Below are 17,930 nucleotides of genomic sequence, written 5' to 3' on the forward strand. Positions count from 1 at the left end.
GTACATCATGAGAAACACTGGGCTGGAAGAAGCACAGGCTGGAATCAAGATTGCCAGAAGAAATATCAATAACCTCAGACATGCAGATGACACCACCCTATGGCTGAAAGTGAAGAAGAACTAAAAAGCCTCTTGAAAAGTGGCTTTTGAAAGTGAAAGAGGAGAGTGAAAAAGTTGGCTTAAAGCTCAACATTCAGAAAACTAAGATCATGGCATCTGGTCCCATCACTTCATGGGAAATAGATGGGGAAACAGTGGAAACAGTCTCAGACTTAATTTTTTGGGGCTCCCAAATCACTGCAGATGGTGATTGCAGCCATGAAGGAAAGTTATGACCAACCTAGATAGCATATTCAAAAGCAGAAACATTACTTTGCCAACAAAGGTCCGTCTAGTCAAGGCTATGGTTTTTCCAATAGTCGTGTATGGATGTGAGAATTGGACTGTGAAGAAAGCTGAGTGCCGAAGAATTGATGCTTTTGAACTGTGGTGTTGCAGAAGACTCTTGAGAGTCCCTTGGACTGCAAGGAGATCCAACCAGTCCATTCTGAAGGAGATCAACCCTGGGTGTTCTTTGGAAGGAATGATGCTAAAGCTGAAACTCCAGTACTTTGGCCACCTCACGCGAAGAGTTGACTCCTTGGAAAAGGCTCTGATGCTGGGAGGGATTGGGGGAGGAGGAGAAGGGGACGACAGAGGATGAGATGGCTGGATGGCATCACTGACTCGATGGACATGAGTTTGAGTGAACTCCAGGAGTTGGTGATGGACAGGGAGGCCTTGTGTGCTGTGATTCATGGGGTCACAAATTGTTGGAAATGACTGAGCAACTGAACTGAACTGAACTGAGCGACTTTCACTTTGGAGTTAAAGTAGGCAAGACTGCTCTACCTAGAACTTACTGCAGTGGAATTTCTGCCCTCCCACCCCTCAACACAATCCAGTTATTCAATCAACAAACAGTTGTAGTGAGTATGAATTTGGGGCCTCAAAATTCAGATCTACAAAATGATAGATTTATTTTTATGTAACTTCAATTAAATTCTCTCTTGGGTCCTCATTCCCCCTGCTGGCAGAAACTTGTCAATTTTAGGTTTTCTCTGCCAGATCAGGGATCTCCTCCTCCTCCCCACCTTTTTTTTTTTTTTTTTTTCTGTAGCTGTATATAAGTTCAGGCCATTAGAAGGTGTGTGTGTGAGAGAGATGGAAATGGTAGAAGCATATGGCCTTCTGGGCTCTTCTCATTCTGACTGCTGTTGGAGTGTGTGGTCCATCTGGCCTTCCAGTATTTGGTAAGTGCTAGCATTATTGCTACGTGATTTTTTAAAAATCCAGCTTTTGAGGCATCTGTAGAACTGCTGGCTTGCTTTCCTGCTTCTAGCGTCTGTGTCCTCCTTGTAAGTATGAAAGACACGTGGCTGATCTCCTGAGCTACCCTGAAGATTTGGGGGAGTTTCATAGGATTGTCTCAGGTCTCTTGGTCTAGCTTTGTCATACATCATTTTTATCTGAAGCTTCTCTCTCCCTCCCTACTCCATTCCTCACCTCCTCAGGTGTCGCCTGGTATGGGGCACAAGTCTCCTCTGTGCCCTGCATCTACCAAAGCAACCTGGGGTGTGTCCCATTTCCCTGACCACACACGCGTCCCCTCACTCGAGGGAAGGAGAGAGGGTGGGTGAAGGTCTGTTCTCTTCTCCAACACTGTCCTCTAGAGCAGGCAAATTTTACCTCCTCTGGGTTGAGGGGATGAGATGGGGTGAGGAAGAAGAATTAACCCAGCAAGTACTTATCCAAATCTATTATTTCTGCCAGGAGCTCAGGTTTGAAGGTCAAAAGCTATGAGTTATTAATAACTATGTTTGTTCTTTCTTTCTTGAAGCAGTAAAGGTGGAATATCTTGTCTGTCTAGGTTTGGAGGAGAGCCATGGGTTATGTGCGTGTGTGAGGGGGTGTGCTGAGTCGCTTCATTCATGTCCCACTCTTTGCCACCCTGTGAACTGTAGCCCCCCAGGCTCCTCTGCCATGGGATTCTCCAGGCAAGAATACTGGAGTGGGTTGCCATGTTCTCCTCCAGGGGATCTTCCTGACTCAGGGATCGAACCCGCATCTCTTATATCTACTGCATTGGCAGGCGGGTTCTTTACCCGTGCCACCTGGGAAGCCTGGTAATCTGCTAATGTTTCATAATATTGTCCTGAGTTTAATCATTTTGTCTATTATATTTCAGATTCTCTGTCAGGGAATATAGAGATGATGAACAGGCTCTATCCCTTGCTCAGGATGTTCACAGCCTAGTGAGAAAGGCAGGGACATGGGGGTGGACTCTAAAGATGCAGACTGTGGGCTGTGTGCACTACTTAAACCAGTAGGGTGGTGCTGGGGCTTCCTTGGTGGCTCAGACAGTAAAGCGTCTGCCTGCAATGCGGGAAACCTGGGTTTGATCCCTGGGCTGTGAAGATTCCCTGGAGAAGGAAATGGCAATCCACTCCAGTACTCTTGCCTGGAAAATCCCATTGATGGAGGAGCCTGGTAGGCTACCATCCACAGGGTCACAAAGAGTTGGACACGACTGAACGACTTCATTTTTTTTTTTAGTGGTGTTGGCTGATTGGAAGAATGTATAAGGTGCCACTTGTACCCTTTCCCCAACACTCTGGCCACCTGATGCGAAGAACTGACTCATTGGAAAAAACCCTGATGCTGGGACAGATTGAAGGCCAGAGGAGAAGGTGATGACAGAGGATGAGATGGTTGGATGGCATCACCAACTCAATGGACGCGACTTTGAGCAAGCTCTGGGAATTGGTGATGGACAGGGAAGCCTGCCATGCTGCAGTCCATGGGGTCATAAAGAATTGGACATGACTGAGTAACTGAACTGAACTGTACCCTTTCCCTGAACACTCAAACGAAGACTACAGTTCTACAGTTTCCCTGTTAGCCAAGCCATCTGGGGCTCACCACTTTGGGTATCTGATCTGAACTAAGATGCAAGTGGAAAGCAAAAGGAAACTTAATAAACCAATTATAATTTTGTATTTATGATCCCATGGGACTTTCTCTACCTCAGTGAGAGCTTATAGGGTTATTTCCATGCAGCCTATATAAAGCCAAGGTTACTTAGTAATAGCATCTTCTAGATGAGAAACAAGCTGAGAAATATTAATCTGGCATCATGAAATAATTTGAACTTTTACTTCTGTTTCTCAAAAAAGCCCTGAAAGAGAGTCTATTCATTACATGAAGCAAATTCCCTCCTTCTCTTTCATCTTCTCTTTTCTTCCTCTTGCTTTCCTGTTTGTCCTATCTGTCCATCCATCCATCCATCATCTAACATTCATTCATCTGTCTCACAGTCAACTTTGCTCTTTCCTAGTCCAAACTTCCACCCAAATCTCTCAAACTGAGCTGACATAGTCTTTTGGGAAAAAAAAAAAAAAAAGTTTTTCAACCATTTTCTAGTTTAGTTTCCTCTTTTTCTCTTTATCATTTTTCCCCCCTCTCCTTCTTCCAGTCCAGTGATGACCTGCCCTTTTAAGCACAAATGTAAATATTACTTTATCTACATAATATAGATCTGAAAAAAAATCTGGAGAAGACAGAACCATCTTTAATATGCTGGGAGTGGAGGTGGTGGTTTGATGGAAGAGGCAGAGCCCAAGGAAGAAAAGACAGAATTTTCCTTAGTTGATGGAGAAGGTAAAGTTCAGTCACTCAGGTGTGTCTGACTCTTTGTGACCCGATGGACTGCAGCGCACTAGGCCTCCCTGTCCATCACCAAATCCTGGAGTTTACTCAAACTCATGTCCATTGAGTCAGTGATGCCATCCAACCATCTCATCCTCTGTTTTCCCCTTCTGCTCCCACCTTCAATCTTTTCCAGCATCAGGGTCTTTTTTCTTTGCAAATGAGTCAGTTCTTCGCATCAGGTGGCCAAAGTAGTGGAGTTTCAGCTTCAGCATCAGTCCTTCCAATGCATATTCAGGACTGATTTCCTTTAGGATTGACTGGTTGGATCTTCTTGCGGTCCAAGGGACTCTCAAGAGTCTTCTCCAATACCACAGTTCAAAAGCATCCAATTCTTCATCGCTCAGCTTTCTTAATAGTCCAACTCTCACATCTATACATGACTACTGGACAAACCATAGCTTTGACTAGACAGACCTTTATTGACAAAGTAATGTCTCTGCTTTTTAATATGCTGTCTAGGTTGGTCATAACTTTCCTTCCAAGGAGTAAGCGTCTTTTAATTTCATGGCTGCAATCACCATCTGCAGTGATTTTGGAGCCCAGAAAAATAAAGTCTGACACTGTTTCCACTTTTTCCCCTTCTATTTCCCATGAAGTGATGGGACCAAGTGCCATGATCTTATTTTTCTGAATGTTGAGTTTTAAGCCAGGTTTTTCACTCTCCTCTTTCACTTTCATCAAGAGGCTCTTTAGTTCTTCTTCGTTTTCTGCCATAAGGGTGGTGTCATCTGCATATCTGAGCTTATTGATATTTCTCCTGACAATCTTGATTCCAGCTTGTGCTTCATCCAGCCCAGCGTTTCTCATGATGTACTCTGCATATAAGTTAAATAAGCAGGGTGACAATATACAGCCTTCACGTACTCTTTTCCTGGTTTGGAACCAGTCTGTTGTTCCATGTCCAGTTCTAAGTAATATTATTTGGAAATCTATTTTTTTTAACCCTGTCAAACAATTTTACAGATGGAGAAACTGAGGCCTGAAGAATAAAATAAGCTGCTCAAGGTCACATAGCTGGTAAGTGACAGAGGTGTGATTTAAATATGGATCTTTGACATCAAGTGTTCTTCCTACTCACAAGTGCGGTAAATCCCCAGTTTCTCTATAATCAAATTAGAGGAAAATTAAAATAGCAAAGATTCTGTCTCTACCCCTCGAAAGTAGTGATGGAGAAGTCAGTTAGTGGAAAAAAGATGCCAGGTCTAACACAAGAATTATGATTTGTTGGCTCCTTGATGTGGAGATACTAATGGCCACACTGCAGGAAGTAAGGCAAGAGCCAGGAGAGGTGGTGATAGAGGGAGCTTGTGAATTGACAAAAGGCCTTGTGAATTGCCAGGATTGGAGTCACATGAGTTCCAAAGTTCATGTTGTAAGTATCAGCCCCAGGGATACCTGAGGGATCTGGGTTACTGCAGAAGAAAGCATGTTAACCTGTGAGAACAGAAAAACCTGGTACTATTTCCTGATTACTGTATTGTATAGTACATGGGCCTTGCAAAAAATTTAAATATGTAGCACGAAGTGAACAGCCCATGTAAGACCCCAACCCACACAGCCGTGAAAGTCATAAGAAAAATTTCCATATTTTTCCTATACAAATACTAGTATGGTGGTAAAATAGCAGAGTACCACTCACAATCTGTATGATTTCAAAATTTAAAAATTTGTTAAGGTTTATTGTATGGCCCAGAACATCATCCATCTTGGTGAATGTTTCATGGGACCTGAAAAGGAAGGTATATTCTGCTGTTGTTGGGTAGCATGATCCATAAATGTCAGTTATATTAAGTTGGCTGAGAGTGTTGTTCAGGTTTATTATATTTGTACAAGTATTCTATGTACTCATTTCATCACTTACTGAGTGGGAAATGTTGAACTCTCCAAGTGTGACTGTGGGTTTATCTATTAATATTTCTCCCTTCTGTCCTAACAGTTTTTTGCTTCATGTATTTAAAGATCTGTTTTAAGTGCATACACTTTTAAGATTATGATATCTTCTTTGGGAAGTGGTCAAGTGACTGTTTCACTGTTATGTAACGTTCCTTTTCACACCTTGTAATGTCTATTTTGTCTGATATTAATATAGCCTCATTAACTTTCTTTTGATTGGTGTTTTCATGGTATATGGTTTCTCACTCTTTTACTTTTAATCTATCTCAGTCTCTATATTTAAAGTGGATTTTGTGTAGGCAGTACATAGTCGGGTCTTTAAAAAAAAAATCCAATCTGACAACCTCTGTTTTTTAATTGGTGTATTCAGACCATTTATATTTAATTTAATTATTGATATAGGCCTACCATTTAATATTGATTTTCGTTGTTCCTTCTAGTATTTTTGTTCCTTTATCCCTGCTTTCTGCATCCTTTCAGATTATTTAATTATACTTAATATGGCAACCCACTCCAGTACTCTTGCCTGGAAAATCCCATGGACAGAGAGGCCTGGTAGGCTATAGTCCATGGGGTCCCAAAGAGTCAGACATGATTGATTGACTTCACTTTACTCAGTATTCCATTTTAACATATCAGCTGATTTGTGGCTATATCTGTTTGCATCTAAGTAAATAGATAGGGATTATAGCAAACATGCTTAAATTTTTACAGTCCACTTAGTGTTACTATTTCACTACTCAGATGAATTGCAGAAACCCTGCAATCATATAGTTTCCTTTGCCTGGATCCCTTTATGTTACAGGTATCCTGTTTATTGTATCTGCAATCTACGTACATTGAAAACCCTATACAACTCTATAATTACTGCTTTAAATAGTTTTAAATATTTTAAGGAGTTTAAGAGATGAAAATTAGTATCCATTTACCCAGATTTTTACCATTTTTGTTTGTTTTTCTTTCATTCTTAAATTCCCAAATGTCCTCCTGATATCAGTTTCCTTTGCACTAAAGAAATTTCCATTAGCATTTATTTTAAAACCTGCCTACTGGTTACAGGTTCTCTTCGATTTCCTTTATTTGAAATTGCCTTTATTTTACCTTCATTCCTACAAAATATTTGCACCGGATATAGACTTCTGGGTTGCCATCGTTTTCTTTCAGCACTTTAAAGATGTTTAACTGTCTCCTAGACTCCATAGTTGATGATGAGAAATCAGTAATCGTATGAATTATCTTTCCTCTAAAAACACGGTGTTGTTTTTCTTTAGTCTCTTTCAAAGTTTTTAAATACTTTTTCTTGGTATTTAGTAGTTTCATTATGATGTGTCTGGGCATGGTTTTCTTTGACTTTATCTTGGTTGCCATTTACTGAATTTCTTAGATCTGTAAACTGATGTTTTTCACCAGATTTGGGAAATTTTGGCCATTGTTTCTTTAAATGTTTTAATGTACCAATATCTACTCTTCTGGGACTCCAATGACATGAACGTAAACATCATGATATTGTCCCACAGATCTCTATGGCTACGCTTATTGCTTTTCAGTCTCTAGTCCCTCTAGTATTCAGACTGGATAATTCCTATTCATCTGTTTTCAAGTTCACTGACTCTTATCTCTATCATCTCCATGCTGCTATTGAGTCCATCTAGTAAATCTTTTATTTCAGATTATATACTTCTCAGTTTTAAAACTTCCTTTTTAAAATAGTTTTTATTTTTCTACTGAGAATGTTTATCTTTTCATGTATTTCAAGACTATTCTCCTCTATCTTATGGACCATCATTATGAAAACTGCTTTAATAACTTTGATCATTCCAACATCTGTGTCATCTAGGAGTTGGCATCTTTTGTCTTTTCCCTTGAAATTTTCTTCTTTTGTGTTAGCTGGGTAATTTGGGGTTGTATTCTAAACATTATGTCATGAGACTCTGTATGCTATTAAAATCCTCTGGCAAATGTTGATATTTATATTTCAGTAGACCTTATTGACGAAAGTGAAAGTGGAGAGTGAAAAAGTTGGCTTAAAGCTCAACATTCAGAAAACGAAGCTCATGGCATCTGGTCCCATCACCTCATGGGAAATAGATGGGGAAACAGTGGAAACAGTGTCAGACTTGATTTTTCTGGGCTCCAAAATCACTGCAGATGGTGACTGCAGCTGTGAAATTAAAAGACGCTTACTCCTTGGAAGGAAAGTTATGACCAACCTAGATAGCATATTCAAAAGCAGAGACATTACTTTGCCAACAAAGGTCCGTCTAGTCAAGGCTATGGTTTTTCCTGTGGTCATGTATGGATGTGAGAGTTGGACTGTGAAGAAGGCTGAGTGCCGAAGAATTGATGCTTTTGAACTGTGGTGTTGCAGAAGACTCTTGAGAGTCCCTTGGACTGCAAGGAGATCCAACCAGTCCATTCTGAAGATCAGCCCTGGGTGTTCTTTGGAAGGAATGATGCTAAAGCTGAAACTCCAGTACTTTGGCCACCTCATGCGAAGAGTTGACTCCTTGGAAAAGACTCTGATGCTGGGAGGAATTGGGGGCAGGAGAAGAAGGGGACGACAAAGGATGAGATGGCTGGATGGCATCACTGACTCAATGGACGTGAGTCTGGGTGAACTCCGGGAGTTGGTGATGGACAGGGAGGCCTGGCGTGCTGCGATTCATGGGGTCGCAAAGAGTCGGACAGGACTGAGCGACTGAACTGAACTGAACTGAGACCTTATTGGGAGAAGGCAATGGCAATCCACTCCAGTACTCTTGCCTGGAAAATCCTATGGATGGGGGAGCCTGGTAGGCTGCAGTCCATGGGGTCGCTAAGAGTTGGACACGACTGAGTGACTTCACTTTCACTTTTCACTTTCAAGCATTGGAGGAAATGGCAACCCTCTCCAATGTTCTTGCCTGGAGAATCCCAGGGACGGGGGAGCCTAGTGGGCTGCCGTCTATGGGGTTGCACAGAGTCGGACACGACTGAAGCGACTTAGCAGCAGCAGACCTTATTGTGTTCATATTGCAAGATCTGTACCCTCTTCTGCGGATGACTTTTCCAGTGTTAGTTTTCAAACTGGTGCTATGGCGTTTGCGGTCTGTCCCATGTTTGTGCTACTCTGGGGTTAATTTGAGACTCGAGTGGTGGTTTAAATGATAATTCAATTCTCAAAGACTTTCCCATGATGCTTTGTATCTGTCTAGTGCATTCATACCTCAGAGTTAAGTCTGAGCCTTGTGTAGGTTTATACACAGAATTAGAAAATTCCTTTTTCTGGGTCTTCCCTTCCCAGCATTCTTCTTTGTGATCCAGATCATAGAGGAGTCTTTCCTGATGCTCTGCTCACAAAGATGGGGTTTTAATTAGGGTTTTATCTGTCTGAATCCTTACAGGCTATAGCACCCCTCCATGACTGGGACCCATCCTCAGGGCAAAGAAGCAAGAGAAAAGAGAGGAGAAAACAAGGACTCCTCACATACTTTGGGGACTGCAGAGGCCTCTTTCCCAAATTATCCTGGCCAGAGAATCAGAGTTCCTATTGGAGTTCCAGCTTCGTGCACTGCTGCACACAGTTCCATGACTGGGGCTTGTCTTCAGGGCAAACCTGGGGAGCTCAGCACTGCACAGGTTGCTGGTGCGGTTTTTCACTTCCTTTCTCTGTCTCTTCACTTTACATTTCATAGTCCTCAGATAGCTTCTTTTTTAAATCTAGTACAGAGTTTTTCATTGTAAATAGAGATTAGATTCCACGCTTTTAAACTGTGGTGCTGGAGAAAAATCTTGAGAGTCCTTTGGGCAGTAAGGAGATCAAACCAGTCAGTCCTAAAGGAACTCAATCCTGAATGTTCAATGAAAGGACTGATGCTGAAGCTGAAGCTCAATATTTGGGCACCTGATGCAAAGAGCTGACTCTTTGGAAAAGACCCTGATTCTGGGAAAGATTGAGATCAGGAGGAGAAGGGGGCAACAGAGGATGGTTGGATGGTATCATCGACTCAGTGGACATGAGTTTGAGCAAACTCTAGGAGATAGTGAAAGACAGAGAAAGCTGGCATGCTGCAGTCCACGGGGTCACAAAGAGTCAGGCATGACTGAGCAACTGAACAGCAACTACAAGGCTTTTGTGGGCTTTATCTATTTTTGTCTGACACCAGATGTTCTTATAATCCTTTTAAAGTTTCATCTTTTTACTTTAAAATCTGTGCTCCTTCTGGAATTAATTTTGGTGTAAAGAGTTATGTAGTATACTATTAATGTTGTTGTTGTTATCCGAGGAAATTTTTGTTAGGAGAATAAGTCAGGTAGGAGAATAAGTCAAAATAAATCCCATAGTGGGAAGACCATGGGATTAGTAGTTGCATCAGTTTGTGTTCAAATGACTCCATTACTTACGAGTTTGTGACCTTGGGCATAACCTCCCTAATCTCAGCTTCCTTATCAGTAGAGTATGGATAGTGAACAATATCTGTTTTATGGAGTTGCTGTGACTATTGAGATAAAGCTAGTAAGGTATTTTGCACAGGGCCTGACACTTAGTAGGAACTTAATAAATGGCAGTTACTGGGACCATGATGATGGTGGTAATTATTGTTGTTGTATAAATAACAAGACACAGTCATCACACTTGTGAGTCAGGTGCATTGAAGGCTTAGGGGGATGTTACTTAGTCACAGTACATATGTCAGCCACACAGAAAGCTACTCTCTGTCCCAGGATGCGTGTGAGGTCTGAATGGATGACATGATTTGAGCTTGGAGGATCAGGAAACATGACTGGGAAATGGAGAATGTTGTAGGTAACACATTCATAGCTCCCTCAGCTAATGTTAGTAGAGAAGGAAAAAAGAAGAATCCTGCATTTTCTAGGATAGTGTTTTTCAAGTTGGTATCATAATCATCTGGTCCCCCTGTTCCTGTTAACATACAGATTCTTGGGCCCCTGACCTAAGAAATTAGAACTATGGGCAGGGCCTGGGAATGTGCATGTAGCAGGCTCCCCAGGCAATTCTTTTGTGCACCAAAATTTGGGAAACTCTTCTCCAGAAAGCAAAGGAAGAAGGCGGGTATAGGGATCTTAGAGGGAAGAGGAAAGAAAAACAGGGACAAAGCAGGAGAATAAAGAGAGGAGAGGAGGCTACTATCTGAGTTAGGGTATTAACATCTTCCCTTTCTAGGTTTTCACTGGCCCACTGTTACTCACCATGATAAAATACAGTCTGGACCCTAGCTCTTACACATCACTAAAACATACCCATTTAGTCAACCAGAAGTTTTCGCGTCTGGCTCTGGACCAGAATCCTGGAGAGAGTCAAAGGGAAGAGACATATCATCCAGTAGTGGAGAAAGACACGCACACACGTATCCCACAGGCAACCGCAATTCAGTATGGAGGTGCTGTGATATTGGGATAAGTGGAAAGCTGAAGTAGCGGCACTAAACACAGCCTGGAAAGAGCAAGAAATGGCTTCTGGGAGGAGAGCTGCCTGGACTGAGTTTTGTGGAGAGTAATCATTTGTCATGAAGAGGGGAGAATTAGCAGGAAAAGAAAGGAAGCTAAAGACCCCCAAACGGCCGTATATGTCTAGGGATATGCTGCTTCTCAGTGTTGCTGGAGGGGACAGTTTGAGGTGGGGAGGTTATTTGGTTAGAATAGTGGTCAGTTGCCAATATCCCCCAGTACAAGGCATGTCACAGAAGACTCCATGGGCTGTGTCAAGGAGCTGGATCAATGAGGAACCATTCAAGGGTGGAAGCATAGGGTGACTTGGACCCTCATTTGGTTTTAACATTATTTCTTTAAAATGAAATTAGCTTTATTGATTTTTTCTGATTACAAAGGTAATCCATGCCTATTATGAAAATAAAAAGAGACAATTTAGAAAGGTGTAAGGAAGAAAGTAAAAATCACCTAGAATTACAACACCCAGAAAAAAATCTGTAATTAACATACTTGTATTTCTATTTCGAGACTTTCCTGTAGATGTGTGTACATTTGCTCATACACACAACACATTTTTAAATGAAACCATTTCACACATGTGAAATACTGCGTTTTAACACTTTTTTAATATTAAGTGGACGTTTGTCTCTGCCAGTAAGTACAGATTTATACCTTAATCATAATTTCTAATAGTACCGTTGCTCATTCTGACCTCCCTCTCACTCCTCCAGGCTGTGGTCCTCTTCCCATTTGGTCTTGCTGCAAGTATCAGTTCAAGGGTGCAGCACCAAAGCCCATCAGGTGCCTGGAGCTACTTTACTGTGAGCCTTTGATTCTGGTAAGGTCTCTGTGATGATTAATTTTAGGTGTCAACATGCCAGGTGGAGCTAGTGGTAAAGAATCCTCCTGCCACTGCAGGAGACACAAAAGGAGCAGGTTTGATCCCTGGGTGGGGGAGATCTCCTTGAGTAGGAAATGGCACCCCATTCCAGTATTCTTACCTGGAAAACTCCGTGGACAGAGGAGCCTGGTGGGCCACAGTCCATAGGGCTGCAAAGAGCTGGGCACACCTGGGCACACAGCACACGTGACTGAACCACGGGGTGCCAACCTATTTGGTTAAACGTTATCCTGGGTATGTCTATGAAGATGTTTTTGGATGAGATTAACATTTGAATTAGTAGACTTAATAAAGCAGATAGCCCTTCTAAAGTGGTGGGCATTATCTAATCTGTTGAAGGCCTGAATGGAATAAAAATGTGGAGTAAGGGGGAATCTGCTGTCTCTGCCTGACTCTTTGAACTGGGACATCTGTTTTCTCCTGCCTTTGGACTCATACTCAAACTGAAACTTACACCACTGGTTTTCCTGGTTCCCAGGCCTTCAGACTTAGATTAGAACCATACCATTGGCTCTCCTGGGTCCTGAACTTGTCAACTACAGATCTTGGGGCTTCTTAGTCTCCACAGTTGTATGAACCGGTTCTTTATGTAACTGTCCTAATATATGTATGTATGTGTGCTTTTAACTATATATGCTTCAGTTCAGCTCAGTTCGGTTCAGTCGCTCAGTCGTGTCCAACTCTTTGCCACCCTATGAATCGCAGCACGCCAGGCCTCCCTGTCCATCACCAACTCCTGGAGTTCATTCAAACTCATGTCCATTGAGTCAGTATATATTTAAATATATATTTACTTAATATATTTTATATACTGCATATATATTTATATACACTATATATATACACACACAGAATCTTCCCTAGTGGCTCAGACAGTAAAGAATCTGTCTGCAATTCAGGAGATCTGAGTTCAATCTGGGTCGGGGATATTCCCTGGAGAAGGGAATGGCAACCCACTAGAGTATTCTTGCCTGGAGCATTCCACAGACAGAGGAGCCTGGTGTGCTACAGTCCATGGGGTTGCAAAGAGTTGGACGTGACTGAGAGACTAATATTAACACTATATATGTATACACACACACACACACACACACACATATTTAGTGTGTTTCTCTGGAGAGCCTTTCCTAATGCATCTTGCGCCCTTGTTTCTCTGTGTCTTTCTGGTCTACCACCTCCCTCTGTGCCCAGGTCCCTTGCTTTGTCCCTCATTCAAAGCGCGTCGGTTCTCAGTAATGCTCTCTCTCTTCTATCACTCACTGGCTTAAGGTTTCCATGGCCTCCGTGGCCTTCAAGAAGAAACCCCAGCCTTCCTAGGCTGGCCCAGGGAGCTTTCTTACCAACTATTGCCACATCTCCTCCCATCACCTTGTCACCCCTCCCTGACTCTCGGCCTTCATTTGTGGCAGTGACTTAAACTGCTTAGATTTCCTGCTTTGTGTTTCTCTTCTGTGGCTATGCTGTTGGTGCTGCCAGGACGCCCTCCCGCTCCAAATGGGGGAGCGGTTCCCCTGGCTCACTCCAGTTCATTCTTTATGGCTCCACTCAGTCACCACCTCCTCCAGAATTGCCCTTGATGCACCTCGGCCTGCATTAGCTGCTCCTCCTGTTGTTCCAGGAATACTCCATGTTTTCCTCTGTTGTTTCTCTTGTCAGATGTATTATATACCTTACGTATGTCTATCTCCCTCACTGGGTTGTAAGCTCCTTACCTTATTTAACTTTGTATTCTGAACCCCTGAAATGTAACTGGGACGAAATATATGTTTGTCGAATGAACAAAACTGAGTTTTTATAGAAAGGCCTCTTGATTACCTGTTATCAAAGTCTTCTTGTACCACCTACTCCAGTGGCTCGGATCCAAGTGTTTTCCACCTGGATCTCTGCTTATCACCTCTTTCTGCTTCCTTGATGGGCCCCTGGACCTTGTACTTCGTTTGGACTTTGGCCTGTGGTGTTTACTTCCTGCCTCTGCCTGCTTGCTTCTACTGATCTTCTGGTTTAGCCTTCTTTGCCTTATCCTTTCCAGTAAACCAATGATCTCCTGTTACCTGGGTTACTTGAACGGCAAGACCCAGCCTTCTCCCTCTAGTCCATCTTCTCACCTCAAAATAACCCCCATTATCTTCAAGTTCCATATTATACTTTCTACACATTAAAAATTGCCATAAATTTTATTTGATAATAATACCATGACAAAAACGTTCTTTATAAAGCAGCAACAACAAATCTGTGCATTGGTGTGGTTATGTGAGATTTATAAGGTGCTTGCAGACAGTTTATTTCATTAAATCCTCATAACAACCTTGTACAGTGGATTATCATCCCCATTTTACAGATAAGGAAACCGAGTCTCTGAGAAGTTAAATGAACTGCTTGAGATTTCATAGCCAGGGAGTGACAGAGCCTGGACTTTAGATGAAATCCTTTGATTTCAGAGCTTTGAACTCTTTGAAATTCAGCATGACATTAAAACATGAGATATAGCCGATGAAAAACCAATATTATTGTACTGTTAGCACAATCCTGCGGTGGACCCTGGTCCCTCATCCAGTTACACGGGGCTCTCTTGAACCTCTGACCTCAGTCTCACCCTGTGTTTTAGCAATCTCTTCCACTTGCCTTGCTCTAAAGGGTAGTGATGGTCCATGCCTTGGTGCTCTTTGACCTGTTTTCCTACCTCTAGCACATCTGCCTTTTGCCTGGCCAATACCTCCTTCCTGTCTAGCTCAGGTATCACCTCTACTCTGGACTCCTGTTAAACCTCCCCACCATCCTCACTCTCCCTACCACCTTCTTCATAGTGTCATGGAATGAGTCATACCCTTTTGTTCCAACACCTGTGTTTGTGGTGTTGCTTAGATTATCTATCTGCCTGCCTCTGAAGACCTCCATATTCCTTCAGGTTACAAATGAGTTTCCAAGTCCTCCTGTGTTTGTAGATACAGCACTTAGCACAAGTCCAACACAGAGTAAAAGATTGTGGATGTTTGAATGGATGTTTACTGAATGGAAAGTTAGAAGGGTGGATGGACAGCTGGATGGTTGCATACATGCATGTAGTAGTGAACTACAAGTTACCCCTTCAAATCCCGGTCTTCTCTATTTTCTCCAGTGGCAAAGTAATTAAGTGTTTTCTGTATAATATAGACTATAGGACTAACTTCTTTCCTCCTTAGAATAGCATAGTCATTGAGCTGTAGAGGAAATACAAAGTCACCTCTTTCAGCTCCCTCCCTTCAGACCAGTCAACTTGCCAATCATTTTATTCTTATAGTAATAACATTCCAGGTAGAAAAAAACCCTTTATACTGAACACAATCCTGCCTCCATGAAACTTTTGCACTTGGGTCCAGTTTTGGCTTTTTGATCCAAGATAGCTAATCCCTCTTTCACAGGGTAGACTTCAACATATGAGATCATGGCCTGCATTATTTAAGATTCTGTTGTGACAGAAAACCCAGCTCAAACAAGGTAAAAAAAAAAACAAAACAAAAAAAAAACAGTTATTGCCTCCTATAAACCAACTGCAGGATGGCAAAGATAGAGCTATCCCTATGGTTGACTAGACCCAGGCACTCCATCTTGCCATTTCTCAGCTTGTCTTCTATTTGTGTTTTGCTCCACCATTTCAACTTCTTCCAGGTGGCTGAGGATCTGAGTACCACCATCTCTGCAAACACACACTTTAACTTCTTTCCAAGGGGGAAAAAATAAAAACCCTAGGGTTTGGCTTTGATTGGTCTGGTTCAGGTCACATGTCTGTCCCCGTGGCTAGAGGTCAGAGTAGTGCAGGTGAAACCCCTTCCTAGAAACACAAAGAATAGGGGAAAAGCAGGTCCTCTATGAAGCAAGGGAAGTGGTTACCAGAATATGGAGGCAAAGGATTCTGGTTAAACCTAAGTAGGACATCTGCCACACCCTGAATTCCCCTTACGTTGATGCCTTAAGATTTTGAACTTCATGATTTGAGTGTGGCCCGGATATTCACCATCTTTGGTTCCCTCTGGGTATGCTTGAGCTTGTCAATATCCCATTCACACTGTGACCCTCCCTCTACCCCCAGTGAAATCTTGAGGAGTACACTGTTCCTCAACTGATCTGATCTGCACAGGACACAGCAGACTCCTTGGGGTCCTTGTTCTGAACATGAGTATCCCAGTGCCAGGCATATGATGGGTACTCCAGAAATAATGCATAAAAAGATAACTGTGATTCTCAAGCCATCCTGCTTAAGCAATTCTCCCAAAGGCAAATAAGGCAGCTATTTTGCAATCAATAAAATACAGTAAAAGAGAAACAACCAGTTGCACTGGGAATGTGGGAGGTTATGGTTGGGACGCATTGCCAGGCGCACCTGGCACCCCTGCCTGGCGGGAGGGCTCTGTCCTCCTCTAAACTTTGAGTCCACAGGAATGAACCGCTCCTCCGCAAAAGCAGCAACACAGGAAGATATTTACAAAATAAAAACAAAACCCCAGAAAGCAGTGTCCTTTTCTTGCCCAGGACTTTGGCTTCAAGAACAGAAAGCTCAAAATGACCTAAATATAAAAGACAATCATTAAAAAAAAATTATTAAAAAAAATTGATTTGGCTATGCTGGGTCTTAGTTGCAGCAAGTGGGATCTAATTCCCTGAGCAGGAATTGAACCCAGGCGCCCCCCCACCAACCCCCGTACTGGGGATATGGAGTCTTAGCCACTGGATCACCATGGAAGTCCCAGAAAGACAATCATTTAAACCAAGTGCAGAGGTCAGGGGTCAAGGCTGGAATGGCAGCTGGATGCAGTTATTGGGGACCCAGTTTGCTCTTGTTTCTCTCCCATCTTATTGGTCCCAGGTTCCTATCATTCCACCGCCATTCTAACAAAGTCAGAGGGGAAAGAGGAAGCAAGAGAGAGAATGTATGTTCCAGGGGTCTCTTAAGATTTCCAGAAAGCTCCCACAGCACTTCTATTTATATTTCATTGTTGGAACTTTGCTCTAGCTGTGAGCAAGGCTGGGAAATAAGGCTTTTATTCCAAGTAGCTCTGTGCTCTTCTAAAGCCAAGGGCTCCATCACTATGTAACAGAACAGGAAATGGATCCTGAGATGGGCAACCAGGATTTCCATCAAGGGTGCCAGGAAGGAAGAACTGATTCTCAAGTGTGAAGGCAAAGGCAGGAAAGTTAAGAGCATGTGCTGCTGTGGTCCGGGCTACAATCCTGGTGGGGATTTTGGAGAGGAAGACTTCAGTCCATCAGTCAGGTTGCCTGAGGTATCTTCTGTGAAATTAACCAGATCAGATCCAGGATCTCATCTTGGTTTCCTGTAAGCTAAACTCCCAAGCCTGGTATGCAAGGCATTCCTCAGCTGCCCCAGTTCTACCTCCCCTCCCCTTCCTATCTGCCTTGCTCCTGCCCTAGGGCCACACCCAGCTCCTTGTCATTTCTGGCTGGTTCAGTTTCCCTCCCTCCACACAGGAGTTCCAGGTGCCTGGGAAGAACTTTTCCACATCTCCTTTTGTGAAAATTCACAAACCATGAGTTGAAACTCACAAGGACCGCCCCCCATCCCCCAAGGGTTTTGGGCTCACTGTTCTCTCCTTTGTGATTGCTGGAAGCCTTCCTCAGATTTCTCATGCTTTGTCTTTATCTGGGTTTTCCTCATCACTGACCACCCTATTTAAAACAGCAGCCCTCATCTCCCTCTAGATCAGGGGTTCCCAACCCATTACTTGCTGTGCAATTCACCAGGAGGTGAGTGGTGGGTGAGTGAGCAAAACTTCACTTACATTTATAGCTGCTCCCCATTGTTTCGCATTACTGCTTGAGCTCAGGAAAACAAGCTCAGGGTTCCCACTGATTCTGCAATTTGGTGACCTGTATAATTTATTTCATTATATATCTCAATGTAATAATAATAATATAAATAAAGTGCACACTAAATGTGCTTCAATCATCCTGAAACCACCCC

This window comes from Bos taurus, chromosome 8 (assembly GCF_002263795.3).
Source record: "Bos taurus isolate L1 Dominette 01449 registration number 42190680 breed Hereford chromosome 8, ARS-UCD2.0, whole genome shotgun sequence".
Taxonomy (NCBI): Eukaryota; Metazoa; Chordata; class Mammalia; order Artiodactyla; family Bovidae; genus Bos; species Bos taurus.